Source organism: Lepus europaeus, chromosome X (assembly GCF_033115175.1).
Source record: "Lepus europaeus isolate LE1 chromosome X, mLepTim1.pri, whole genome shotgun sequence".
Classification (NCBI taxonomy): Eukaryota; Metazoa; Chordata; class Mammalia; order Lagomorpha; family Leporidae; genus Lepus; species Lepus europaeus.
In genome coordinates, this window is record NC_084850.1 from 4,738,750 (window position 1) to 4,753,882 (window position 15,133).

Consider the following 15,133-nt stretch of genomic DNA (forward strand, 5'->3'; position numbering starts at 1 on the left):
AAGTGATAGAGAAAGCATTTGCTCTGAGAGGAGACCAGGTGGAGTACACGAACATGACATTGGCTTTGAGGAAGTGTCCTGGCTTTTTAAGGCATTACTGTCTGTTCACTGGGTCATCTTATTGGAGGTGCCCATTGGACAGGGGGTTTCACATATGTATGTTGATTGGCTTTGGGCTAATGGAGATAGTGAGAGTCTCCTGGGATCTGTCTCCTTAGGGGCTCAGACCCCCTCCTCTGCTAGCTCTGGGTGAAAGATTGCAGACACCCTGAAGGTGTCATTTAAGGCCACAAGATCACACAGGATAGCCTGCATCTCCTGGAACCAGTCTGACTCTCCCCAGGGGCTCAGCCCCTTCCTCTGCCAGCTCTGAGTGAAAGATTGTACCCACCCTGAAGATGTGATTTAAAGGTGCAAGGTCACACATGCAGTGCAAGAAACTATTAGTGGGGGAGATGCCAGTTGGTCTGGAGACAGGCTTTCTAGCCACAGCTGACAGCCTGCTTGTAAAGGACATTCTACCTACATCTGAAGGGGCTCACAGACTCCCAGCTCCACTGGCCGGCCTCACAGGTCACCCATTATGTAGCCATTATGGGTAAGTGCCCTCACTGCTCTTGGATCTTGCCTTTCCCCACACTGCTGAGAGTTCCTGCTGCTGTGCCTGTGCATTTGCTCACCTGATGTGGTAGATTCTGCTGTTTGCTTGAGTTTCTGATGTGATGGGAGCCCACTCACAGGAGTTTTCTTTGGGATCCAAGTTTGCCGGTGGTTACTCCATGTTCTGCCTGACAGCCCTATCATCCATGATGTAAATCACAAAGTGATGTCCTTGTTTGATTCTGATTCTAGGTGAGGTTCTAGTCTTTTGATAGGGGAAGAGTCCAGGTGGATTAAACAAATGTGGCTGAGGTTGGATCTGGCTCCTGATGAGGTATAGGGGAGACAATTTCCACTTGTACATACAAAACAATGTGGCAGGGCCAAGGTAGGAGGAGCCCCACTGCCAACGAAGAACAAAGGATTGACGTCTAGCAGTGTAATTGGTGTAATTGTATTCTGCACGTACTGGAGGCATGACTGAGGATGTGGAAAAGAGAGGAGCAAAGGCCAGGGGCTAACAGCATTTCTTTCTTCTCTATAAAAGTCAGGGATCTGATTTATGTGTGGGCAAGAGAGTTTGGAGCAGGACTGAATCTGGCATTTACAAAACTCCTGCCTAATTTATTGTCATTTCCAGTGTGTTTCCACGAAAACCTTTTGCAGGTGATTTATATTCAAAACTCATTATTTACTTAACAGGTTTTATGAATTAATCTCTTCCACACTATTGAAAAACACTCTTGTGTTTGTGTTAAGTGCACCATGAGTTATTGTATGAATAAATCATATTAAATTTGCCATTATCATTGTGGGTGAAATTTTTGCTATTGTTTGCATACTGCTTGATACGTTCTTAAAATAAATAAAGGCATTTAACAGATCTTGATACCATGGCATAGGTTTTCCCACTTTATATGCCCAAGCTATTCCTCCTGGCATGAGGATAGCAAAGGTGGTGTGGGTTTTACAAAGGAGTTGCTTTCTTGAGGCTAGGTGGTGAAGGTCTAATGTGGAAGTGCATTTCTGGGCAGTAATGTGGTTCTCTCTTGCGCCTGCAATTACAGTACCTTCTCCAGAGGGAAGTAGGAAGTGACATCACCAATCAGATGGGCTTCTGCTTGTAGAAACTAGATATACAACAAAAACCAGGCAAAGGTGGGGAATTTGTGGATTTCCTGGATCCAATTGGGGAAGTACGTACCTAGTGTCTTGGATGAGTACTTTGAAAAGTCTCGGCTCATTGCTTCCCACGTACTATTATTGTTAACACTGACTGAAGATTTGGAAGGCAATGCTTTTATTTGTAGATAAGTAAGGACCCTGCAAGTCACATTTTCACATGGACCAGGACAGGCTGGAAGGACTGAGTGATTCTCTGAAGGTGAAGTAAGTTCAGTTTTTATTTGCTGGCTTGTTTATTGTGACTAGGTAAAAGGGTATGTCAAAAAGAGTTCATGGAAAATAAAACATGAGGGGACTTCAAAAAGTTCTTGGAAAATGGAATTAATATAAAAGTTTATTTTGGTATAAAAATTTTTGAAATTCATGCATTCGGAGAGTCTTCAAAAAGTTCATGGAAAATATTATGACAAAATTATGCATGCATTTCAATTCTTTTGCATTAAAATAACCATCTTTTAATTCAATTTTCCATAAATATTTTTAAGGTTTATTTATTTATTTGAAGGTCAGAGTCACAGAGAGAGAGAGAGGCAGAGAAAGAGCGAGAGGTCTTCCATCCTGTGGTTCACTCCACAATTGGCTGCAATGGCCACAGCTGCACTGATCTGAAGCCAGGAGCCAGGAGCTTTTTCCGGGTCTCCCACATGGGTGCAGGGGACCAAGGACTTGGGCCATCTTCTACTGCTTTCCCAGGCCATAGCAGAGAGCTGGATCAAAAATGGAGCAGCCAGGACTCGACCTGGTGCCCATATGGGATACTGGTACTGCAGGCGGCGGCAGGAGCTTCTTTCAGGTCTTCCACACAGGTACAGGGGCCCAAGGACTTGGACCACCTTCCACTGCTTTCCCAGACCACAGCAGAGAGCTGGATCGGAAGTGGAGCAGCCAGGATTCGAACTTGTACCCATACGGGATGCTGGCATGGAGGTGGCGACTTTATCTGCTATGCTACAGTGCTGGCCCCCCATAAAGTTTTTGAAGTACCCATGTATAAGGTGAGTGGCTCTTTGCATATAGTCTTGAAAATATCTCTAAAAAGGCAAGTAACATTAAAATAAAGATTTTAAAGTAAGTTTTTTCTTTTTTTTAACTTTTATTTAATCAATATAAATTTCCAAAATACAGCTTTTGGATTACAATGGATTTTCCCCCCCATAACTTCCCTCCCACCCGCAACCCTCCCATCTCCCGCTCCCTCTCCCATTCCATTCACATCAACATTCATTTTCAATTATTTTTATATACAGAAGATTGATTTAGTATATATTAAGTAAAGATTTCAACAGTTTGCACCCACACAGAATATAAAGTGTAAAATACTGTTTGAGTACTAGTTATAGCATTAATTCACATTATACAGCACATTAAGGAGAGAGATCCTACATGGGGAGTAAGTGCACAGTGACTCCTGTTGTTGACTTAAGAATTGACACTTTTATTTATGGCGTCAGTAATCACCCTAGACTCTTGTCATGAGCTGCCAAGGCTATGGAAGCCTCAAGTTCGCCAACTCCGATCTTATTTAGACAAGGTCATAGTCAAAGTAGAAGTTCTCTCCTCCCTTCAGAGAAAGGTACCTCCTGCTTTGATGACCTATTCTTTCCACTGGGATCTCACTCGCAGAGATCTTTCATTTAGGTCCTTATTTATTTATTTATTTATTTATTTTTTGCCAGAGTGTCTTGGCTTTCCATGCCTAAATACTCTCATGTGCTTTTTAAGCCAGATCTGAATGCTTAAGGGTGTATTCTGAGGCCAGAGTGCTGTTTAGGACATCTGCCATTCTATGAGTCTGCTGTGTATCCCGCTTCCCATGTTGGATCGTTCTCTCCTTTTTAATTCTTTCATTTAGTATTAGCAGACGCTAGTCTTGTTAGTGTGATCCCTTTGACTCTTAGTCCTATCATTATGATCAATTGTGAACAGAAATTGATCACTTGGACTAGTGAGATGGCATTGGTACATGCCACCTTGATGGGATTGAATTGGAATCCCCTGGCATGTTTCTAACTCTACCATTAGGGGTAAGTCCGAGTGAGCATGTCCCAAACTGTACATCTCCTCCCTCTCTTATTTCCACTCTTATATATTTTTTTTGATAGGCAAAGTGGACAGTGAGAGAGAGACAGAGAGAAAGGTCTTCCTTTTGCCGTTGGTTCGCCCTCCAATGGCCGCTGCGGTAGCGCACTGCGGCCAGCGCACCGCGCTGATCCGATGGCAGGAGCCAGGTGCTTCTCCTGGTCTCCCATGGGGTGCAGGGCCCAAGGACTTGGGCCATCCTCCACTGCACTCCCTGGCCACAGCAGAGAGCTGGCCTGGAAGAGGGGCAACCGGGACAGAATCCGGCGCCCCGACCGGGACTAGAACCTGGTGTGCCGGCGCCGCAAGGCGGAGGATTAGCCTAGTGAGCCGCGGCGCCGGCCCTCCACTCTTATATTTAACAAGGATCACTTTTCAGTTAAATTTAAACACCTAAGAATAATCGTGTGTTAACTGAAGAGTTCAACCCATGGTATTAAGTAGAACAAAAAAATACTAAAAGGAATAAAGTAGTAAGTTGTTCCTTTACAGTGAGGACAAGGGCTGAACAAGCCATTGTTTCTCATAGTGTCCATTTCACTTCGGAGAACATATGATATTTGTCCCTTTGGGACTGGCTTATTTCACTCAGCATGATGTTTTTAAGATTCCTCCATTTTGTTGCAAATGACAGGATTTCATTTTTATTTTTACTGCTGTATAGTATTTGATAGAGTACATATCCCATAATTTCTTTATCAAGTCTTCTGTTGATGGGCATTTAGGTTGATTCCATGTCTTAGCTATTGCACATTTTAGAATCTTTTCTTTCTGTTTCACTGTGGTGAGTTTGATTACAATGTTTCATGGTGAGGATCTCTTTTGGTCATGTTTATTGGGGGTTCTATGTGCTTCCTGTACTTGGATGTCTGTTTCCTTCTCCAAAACTGGGAAATTTTCTGCTAGTATCTCACTAAAAAGGCCTCCTAATCCTTTCTCTCTCTCCATGCCTTCAGCAACTCCTAGAACCAGAATGTTTGGTTTTTAATAGTATCCTGTAGATTCCAAACAATATTTTTTAGATTTATAATTTCCTGTTGTTTTCTTTGGTTTAACTGTATACTTTCCTGTGTTCTGTCTTCTAAGTCCAATATTCTCTCTTCTGACTCATTCTGTTTTTAAGGTTCTAAATGTGTTTTTCATTTGTTCTATTGAATTCTTCATTTCATTTTGGTTTCTCTTCAATATCTCAGTTTCATGTTCTACTAAATTGCTCATTTCATTTTGATTCCTCATTAAGATTTCATTTTCATGAGAGATTTTCTCTCCTGTCCTGTATGGATTTCAGTAGTTCATGCATTTGTTTTTGAGAACTTCTAAATGTTCTTATCATAAATTTTTGAAATCCATATCTTGCATTTCTTCTATCTCATCATTTTCATAATCTTGTATTGGGGTGTCATGTTTCTTTGGGAGTGTCATAATGTCTTTCCTTGGTTGTTTCCTTGGTTTCTGCATTTGTTGTTTGACATTGTGGAGATATTCTTTGGTTTCTTCTTTTATTTTCTCACTGTGGTGGCTTTTCTTGTCGTACTATGACCATAGATTAAGAGGACTGTCTGCTTTTGGTGAATCTCTAGAGGCTTGTGGTGGGTGTGGCCAGAGAGCTCTGTTCAGTTCTTCAGGGTTAAGGGTGTGCCAAAGGTGACATACCCAGTTTGGCATGGTAAATATTCTCTCTCTCTCTCTCTCTCTCTCTCTCTCTCTTTCTCTCTCTTTTATTCAGAAGGGAAGTAATTCTGCTCAGCTAAGCTCTTCTCCAGGATGGCAATCAGTGCCTGAGCACTAGCCCCAGTGGATGTAATATTTGTCTGCTCTGGCCCAAGGACCACACAAAGGATCTGTGCAGTCCTTAGTGTAAGTTCAGATTCCCTGCAATGTCTCTCACTTGGGTAGCCTAAGCCACCCAAATTTGTGGTGTCTCCCACTGAGACTACTCACGTCTCAGCCACACCATGAGTTCTCCCACACACCCTTAGTTTTTTTTTTTTTTTTTTTTCACAATCCCGGTTCATAAGCCCCACACATTCACTAGGTCTTAGTTTGCTGTTATTTCTCCCCACAAGATCAGGTTTTTCTGCGTGGCTGAGGGTGGGCACAGCCCTGAACTGGTGCAGCTGTCATGTATGTCCAAAATGGTGCCTGCTCTATTGTCTTGTATGCCTTTGTAAGGTGAGTGGAGAGAGAGAATCGTGTCCGTATCGTCCCTTTTATTTTTTTTTCTCTCCTCTAGTTAGGCTGGTGTACTTTCCCCCATGAGGCTTCAAGCCTCATTCCCTCTAGGCTCTTCCTGACACTTTTCCACCAGTGTCTTGGGCTACTGCGGTTTTACCTCACCTCCCTTTAGTTTTTGTTTGTTTGTTTGTTTTTTTGACAGGCAGAGTTAGACAGAGAGAGAGAGAGAGAGAGACAGAAAGGTCTTCTTTCTGTTGGTTCATCCTCCAAATGGCCACTATGGTCGGCGCACTGCGCCAATCTGAAGCCAGGAGCCAGGTGTTTCCTTCTGGTCTCCCATGTGGGTGCAGGGCCCAAGCACTTGGGCCATCTCCACTGCCATCTTGGGCCACAGCAGAGAGCTGGACTGGAAGAGGAACAACTGGGACTAGAACCTGGGGTGCCAGCGCCACAGGTGGAGGATTAGCCAAGTGAGCCGTGGCATCAGCCACTTCACCTCCCTTTCCATTGCTGGTGTGTACACTCGGCAGCTGGGGTCCCAAGCCATGGGCGCCTGTGCCTTCCACATAGGTCCACCGTGTCCCTCTAATTCTGGAAGAGTTTCCTCTGCCATTTTTTCCCTAACTCTTCCCTGATACTACAGTATTTCCACTTTTATTGAACTATTTTTTCCTGGACTATCAGTGAGCTCCCTCCCTATTCTGCCATCCTGGACCCAATCCTAAAATAATTTTTTCTATACTAGTATTTGGTTTTATTTCTCTCTTCCTATTCAGAAGGACTCTTCCATCTCAGTTTCCTTTCTTATAGAAGATGTCATGTAGATATTTTTTTTTTTTGGACAGGCAGAGTGGATAGTGAGAGAGAGACAGAGAAAAAGGTCTTCCTTTTGCCGTTGGTTCACTCTCCAATGGCTGCCGCGGTAGCGCGCTGTGGCTGGCGCACCGCACTGATCCGATGGCAGGAGCCAGGTGCTTATCCTGGTCTCCTATGGGGTGCAGGGCCCAAGGACTTGGGCCATCCTCCACTGCACTCCCTGGCCACAGCAGAGAGCTGGCCTGGAAGAGGGGCAACTGGGACAGGATCGGTGCCCCGACCAGGACTAGAACCCGGTGTGCCGGCACCGCAAGGCGGAGGATTAGCCTAGTGAGCCGCGGCGCTGGCGTAGATGTTTCTTTTAAACATAGTATTGTTTTTCTCCCTCATTGAGAAAGTATTACATTCTCATCACAAGAAAATTAGAAAAATATACAAAAACAAAATTTAACAGCACTGTCTACTTTGCATAGTCATCTCTCTTTATAATATATTAAAAATAGTATCATACTTATAAGCTATTTGCTTTCCTACATTCATTTTTAGCAACCTATTTTTCTCTTTTTATGAGAGAGAAGAGCAATAATTATTTAAGTATAGAACTGGTAGAGTCGGCCAGCTCTGTGGCTTAACAGGCTAATCCTCTGCCTTGTGGAGCCGGCACACCAGGTTCTAGTCCTGGTTGGGGCACCAGATTCTGTCCTGGTTGCTCCTCTTCCAGGCCAGCTCTCTGCTATGGCCCGGGAAGGCAGTGGAGGATGGCCCAAGTCCTCGGGCCCTGCACCCCATGGGAGACCAGGAGAAGCACCTGGCTCCTGGCTTCGGATCAGCAAGATGCGCCGGCCGGTGAACCAATGGCAAAAAGGAAGACCTTCCTCTCTGTCTCTCTCTCACTATCCACTCTGCCTGTCCAAAAAAAAAATAACTGGTGGAGTTGCTAGGAAGGGTCTCCATGATAGGCAAAAACCAAGGGGGCTGGTAGTACACTCGGCAGAAAGGTCTAAGCACAATTTTGGAAAAAAAAAGACAATCATTGGTTACAAGGCAGGGACAAAACCCATCAAAAGACCTGTTTTGTAATCTTATTTGCCCTGTCTTGCTCAGGAAAAAAAAAGTCATTCAAAAAAAAACCCATCAAAAGACCTGTTTTGTAATCTTATTTGCCCTGTCTTGCTCAGGATAAAAAAAAAATTCATGAGTGGGATAGATAACTTGTTTTCACAATAAACTCTGAGTTCAGGAAGATGGTGTCACCACTACCTTGCTATTGTCATGATAAGATTGCAAGCTCCCAAGGAGCAGGGCAGGCACTTTTGACATTGCTAAAGATAACTTTTGGGGGAAGCAAGCATTTTACACTCTCAATTTCCACTGGGACCAACCTGATTGCCTATTTTTTAAAGATTTATTTATTTATTTTAAAGTCAGAGTTACACAGAGAGAAGAGAGGGAGAGGGAGAGGAAGAGGAGGAGGGGGAGGGTAAGGTCTTAATCCGCTAGTTCACTCCCCAGTTCGCTGCAACAGCTGGAACTGCGCAGATTTGAAGCCAGAAGCCAGGAGCTTTTTCCGGGTCTCCCACATGGGCACAGGGGCCGAAGGACCTGGACCATCTTCTACTGCTTCCCTAGGCCATAGCAGAGAGCTGGATCAGAAATGGAGCAGCCAGGACTAGAACCAGCGCCCATATGGGATGCTGGCACTTTAGGCAGCAGCTTTACTCACTATGCCACAGTGCTGCCCCTGATTACCTATTAACCCATCTGACTCTTCACATTCCCTCCCTCAGAAGAATGGACCCTAACTTCTCTTAGGGGAACTGGGTGATGACCACTCTAGCTTCTTCAAGCTGAATAGGGGTGGAGTAGTTACAGCAGTCAAGACAGAGTTCCAGCAGGAGATGGCCTCTCCAGGGAGATGCATTGTCAGATTGCAGAAACTGCTTCTATCCAACAATCTATTTTCATACTGCATAATTTCTATAGATTTACCAAATTCCAACATTTTATGACACGTAAATTGAAACAACCTTCATGTGACCACATGAGGCAATTTCTTGGCAGACAAAACTAGAAACCTCTTCAGTGTTCTTCTTCCATGACTTCTAATAAATGTGAATATTTCTACCAAGATTAAAGCATGGCTGCTGCTTTTCCTAACCTTGAGCTTCATAATTCTGTTTTCTTGCAATGGAGTCTGGATAACTGACACTATGTGGCATAGATATCCAGGACCATGGCACATTGGATTTTAGCTCTGTGTCTCTATCTCTAACCAGTAGCAGTCCATGCCACCCTCTCCTATCACTGGGATGTTCAACCACTTCCTAACTGGTCTCCCACTCTTGCTGTACTATAATCCAGTTCTTACAGTTTTGAACATGAATCTTTTGCAAAATACAAATCTGTTTATGTCCCTATCTGCTGCTTGAACTTTTCTACCACCCTCCCCCCTCAATAGTAATATATCCATTATTATTAGGATAAGCAGAAAACACTTTAACTTTGTCTTTGTATGCATTTTTCATGGCTTATTCCCTATTGACCTGCTACACCTCCTCTTCCTAATTCCTGCTGCATCTTCAGGCCTAGCTTAACCTTCCCTTCCCAAGGGAACATACTTCCCTGACACCTTTGACAACGTCACTCTGTAGCTTTCACCCTATATGTACCATTTCCTCTCAGTCCTCAGCTCATTTGTACATTCATTTGTGTATTTATTTCATTTGTGTCTGTTTCCTCAGTAAGCTCCATGGGGGCATAGACTGTTTTTGCACCATTGTCTCCCAGTGTCTAGCACATAGTATAACCTGTAACAAACGTTTGAGGTATGAATAAGTACAATCTTTATAATGGCTGCATTGTTTCCTACAATTCCCTAAGCTGCTAGTACTGCTATTTTAGGTTGTTTTCACTGTTGTTTTTATCATAAATCAGGATACAAGGAATACCACTGTCCATCCATCTTTGTGCAGTATTTTGGGTATTAACATATCTATCAAGGATAAAATTGTGGAAATGGAATTCTCATGTGAAAGGAATGCTTACAGGATATTTCTCATGATTTTGGCTACCAGCACACAAATGTCTTCCTCTACTTGAGAAATTATTTTGGGTGGAAGATAGAGCCCACTTACTACTGCGAAGGCACAAAACAAAAGATCCTCACCTTTCCTGTGACCTCCCTGTGGCTAGTTAGCCAGCCCTCTTCTCCCTGATTTTTGCAGCACGGAGCAGTGATGGAAAGGCCATCAGTGTCCAGCAGGAGCAGTGGACAGTCTTCTGTGGGGGGTGGCTTCAAGGGCTACTGCATTCACAAGTTGCTCTTCTTGGATCTCACCACCTAGGAGGTAGATTTGAGCTGAAAATGATGTGCAAAGGAGACAACTCAAAGCTACAAGAAAATCAACTTGTGAAAGAAGGAAGGCTGGCAGTCATCCGTCTGGAAAATTGCCTTTGTATGTAACTGGAGGGCACACACGTGTATGTAAGGATCAAGCGTCTGCCTTCTGATGGCAATATTTTCATTTCCCTTTTTTCTTCGTATTGCTTTTAAATCAAAGGGAAGCCGTGGAAAAGAACCTTTTGCCCTGAGCTACATGTATGAAAATGAACAAGGTTATGGGAGTCACATGTTTTCAATAATGGATCAGTGGTGCCATTTTTTCTAGGCAATGAAGCGAGACTGCTGCTAGGTTGGTGGTGAGATGCGCTGGATATGAGAGGGGGTCCTGATTGCCACCTCATTGTCTATTACTTTTCCCACATCCCCCAACTCTTCATTTGCATCCAAACAACTGCCAGAATAAGAATAAATAGATTCTGAGATGAATAGTCTATTATCCCATTTAACCACCCCCCCTTAACCTATATATAGCTTGATAGAGAAAAATATTCACAAAGCCAAGTCTGTTTTCAAGAGTGCATGAATCTGTAAAATTGGTTCAGCAATGTAACCTTGTATGATCTGAGAGTCATAGCAACGGGTTAAAGCTTTGTTTCCAGGATAGGCATTTGGATTTGTGCCTTTCAACTTTGATCCTGCCACACAGCCAGGGTCTGTGCAGCCAAGGGTCGCCACCACTTTTCTGTCCTGGCTTTAGGGAGTAGCTTAAGTTATGAGGTGGATACAGAGTGTAGTTCCCCAGATAGACACTCGAGGCCGCTGTGGCACTAAGAACGCATGAAGGGCATCCAGCTGACGAAGGGGGTCTCCTAGGAATAATGACTGTCTCACACACTGACTGCTCTGGAATCTTAGAAGAGGATTTTAAAGACACTGTTACGAATTAACGAGAATAAAATACTCAGCAGATGAAGCTCGGGTCTTGGATCCCCTGGGGTTGTTTTCTAACTGCTTTCTAACTCATTTTCCCCTTCTGAGACTGGATCTCGTTTGCAGCCCACAAAGCACAGGATTTATCTGTAGTGAAAATGTCCTCCAAAATGACACCAATGTTGTGGTTGCAGCCTGTAGTATTTATTCCCAAATAGTTTTGCAGAACAGGGTATTGTGCTGTTCTCTCTGTCAATCAGGATTGGTGGCAGGTGCCAGCCACCAGGTGTATTAGAGGAACCAGGGTACCTGATGAACTGCAGATGCCCAGTTAAATATGAATCTCAGATGAACAATAAATTGGTTCTTAATGTGAACATGTCTCAGTCATTGAAAGGGCCATACACAATTATTATTAATCTCAAATTCCAACTTAACTGAGTGCTCTATTTTTATTGAGAAAATCTATCTTCACTGCACAGGAAGGGCAACTCAGGTGAGGTGGCAGAAGGTGCTCTGAGGGAGCTGAGTAGGGGGTGGTCAGGAGCTGAAGCTGGCACTGAGAATTGTTTTCCCAAGTAGATGGATAATAAGTACCACATGTTCACACAGAAAACAAATTGGCTCTTGGACCTGCCTAGTGGGAAGAAGTTTCAGAGAAAAGACTTGCTCAACTAGAAGAAGTCATTGGTGGTAATAGTGTGTTCCCTTTTTGGTTATTGCCCTGCCCTAATACTCTGCACAGGCACACCAGCTTCAGGTGACTTTATTCCAAGTTCCATTGAAAGCTGGAGTACAGGTTCAACCAGTGAGAAGCCATGCACACACATGCTGAATGGACATAGGTCTTGTGTGCAGTGTGATTGTCCCATGGTTAGCTGGGTCTGCAGGCAGAACCAGCATTAGATCTCTCTCTATGCAGCCAGAGAAGGAGGTGGGTGGATGGCTACAAAAGGGCACTGACATTGTACTGCAGGAGACACATCAAGCAGTTTGAACCTGGAGCTCCTTAAGTATTAAGGTCCCAACATGTTAATCTTCACCACCTCCTACTGCTCATGAGGCTCTCTCATCTGGTTGGAGATCTCCATGAGGCAGCCGAGACCTGTGTCCCTGGGCTATCTGGTTTGTGGTTTGGGTGATAAATCAGAGCAGCTGAACAGCACTCAATCCCAGGCCCCTCTTTGGGGTCTGTTTGGTGATTCTGATGGCATCTCCATACATGACATTAATGAAAAATTTTCTCATGAAATTGAGCCAGCAAGAGAACTTACCATGCCCAGGCAGCATATGGTTTGCTCCAGAAATTGCCTCTTTCTCCTTCCACAACCTGGGGAGAAATGTGGGCCCCACCTGAAAGCAATCCATGTGTACATCCTCAGATGCTGCAGTAAAGTAGACCTATTTAAGAACAATACTTCTGAAAAAAGCAACAAATTAATAGAATGATTACTTTGAAAGTGTTAAAATCTGTGGCAATTTTTAGAACCATCTATTCCCTGTTTGCCTAAACTGTGAGCATCTGGATGTTAGGGACTGTGTTCAATCTCTACTCTTCTGCTAGGGATGGCAGTTCAAGCCCTGGCCCTTACCTTGGTCCTGACCCTGACCCACAGGTTGATCTGGGATAAATTTTTCTGGGCCTGGGTCTTTTCAACTAGGGGCTGTATTTTCTAGCTGTCATATACTATAGTCCTGTAAAATGCCAGTCCTTCTGCACACGGGAGCTGTGTTCATTGAGAGTGCCAATATATGAGGAAGCTTTGCAAAGTTCATGGAAGATGGAGTAAGCTTCTGCACATTCCACTAACTTTTTGAAAACCATCTTGCACATTATGCATTTATAACAGAGGCTTTGAAGAGCCTGCCACCCTAACCTTGCACAGCTGCACATTTCCTGACTTCTTTGGATGGCAGGATTCCAGACTCACATGTTATCAAGCCAGCCTGCAACCTGAGAGCCATCTGCAGGGCCATGTGGACCTAGCCTGTGGAGGGCTTCCTGGCAGAGTCTATGGGATGTGGGATACTTTGCAGGTTATCTCCTTCATAGGCCTGATCTGGGCAACAGGCACATGCACAGCCTAGGGAAGCATGGTTTCCTCAACAGGCCTAGGGCCATAGTGAGCATCATTTGCCTCATTTCTCTGCCCACCAGTTCTTTAGATATGCCACATCTCTTTGATTTTACTTGCCTTTATTTTCTTCACAGTACTCACTATTTTCTGAATTTTGAGAATGTTCTTGTTAATGGGTCACTGTACATTTCCCTCATTAGAATATCAGTCTAGAGAGCAGGGGTATCATGGCATATCATTTATTTATCACTGTATTTTCAACACTTAGAATAGTGTCTGATAAGTATTTGAAAAATATTTGTTGCATCATTTTTAAATTACTGTTTGGGACTTTCAAGAAATGAAGATAAGAATATGCCTTGTGTTTGGGGAGTGTGTTTCCACTCCATCTGAGTCTAGCTGTGTGGTTTTAAGTATCTTAATATCTTTTAGCATTAATCAGTTCCCTAACTTGTAAAAGGGCATGATACTCCTACCTACATAACTGGGTTGTTGTTGGAGTATGATCAGACCATGTTCAAACTGTCCCAACCCAAGCCATTAGAATGGTTTTATCCTGCTGAAATGTCACCTTGCATTTAGACACTCTTGACCTATCAGCTCCTTAAAGGTGCTAAGGTGTGCCACCTAGGAGGTTGGTGGTGAAGCTGACATTAGAAGTCTGTTCTGCTCATTTCTGGCCCCAATGACTTGGTTCACTGTTCATGTACTTGTCAAAAAGACCTTGGTGAACTGTATGTATTCATGTCAGATAAAACTCAACTTGGAAGTCTTAGTTTCTGGCATCCTTGCATCCCTGCCTGACCCTGCATGGCCCTTCTGACAGGATAGCAGGTCAAAGGCCAGGCCTTGTTTTCTCAAACATTTCCTCTGTTGAATGTTCTGTGGTCTCTGTCATCGTTTCCCACTCAACCTATCTGCTAGGGCCCTTTCATCATTTTCCTTCTGATTTGCAGCATATGTGTATGCTGCAGGCCTGGGGGTGAATGCTGTGTGTTCTAAGGTTCAAAGCAGTCCTTGGCTAGGGCTCCATTTTCTAGGAGCTGTCCACATCAGTGCAGACAGCTTTGTCCCATGAGATACTCCAAAGTGACCTGGCCGGGCCAGAGGGTCCTGAACAAGCTGGTTTACGGCTATTAATCTGCTGGGTTTGCCATGTTGGCCTAGTTTATCTGACAGCGAATCCACCTCCTCAAGTCAATAGCCTTTGTTAGCTTCTGTAACAAAAGAAGTTGCAGCATGTGTAAGCACTTTGGCAAACATTTGCATGAGCTCCATGCTCATGTGTGAGGACTTGGGAATAACAGACCCAACTTTGTGACTTGCTGTTCTTTTCTTTATACCTCTCTTAAAAGACATTGGAATAAGAGACTTCAGAATAACTCACTTTTCCTAGAGGTGTTCATTTACTCATGTGTTTATTTTTCTCAATGCATCAACACAAGGTACCACCTACACTTGGTTGGGCTCTGTGGCTTCAAAGGAACCTGGGGCAAGATGGGTTAGGGACCATCAGACTTGGGAGCTGGAAGTGACAATTTCAAGCTCCAGTCTCGTGTGTGTGTGTGTGTGTGTGTGTATGTTTGGGGAAGAGGTTCTCTACTGCCTGTGACAGGAAATGGAGTAGGCTTGAATCAGCATGGAAGTGTGTTGGGGAATGGGCTAGGATGGGGGCAGGATTGGTAGACTCAGTGAAATTCATTCTTGAATAGAAAGCATTCCAGAATAGGGGTAGAAAGTCCCTTCTTTCAGGCCAAGTCCCATTGACTGTAAAAGGCTGCTGAGAATGTGTGCTGTAAAAGAACCTAAAGGCTATCACATAGCACACAGTAACAGGGTAAACTCACAGTGGCTGCCATGGACATAGGAAGGAGTGTGGCAGGCAAGTGCTGTCTTCATGGGTGAGAGGGATGCTGTTCAGGAAACA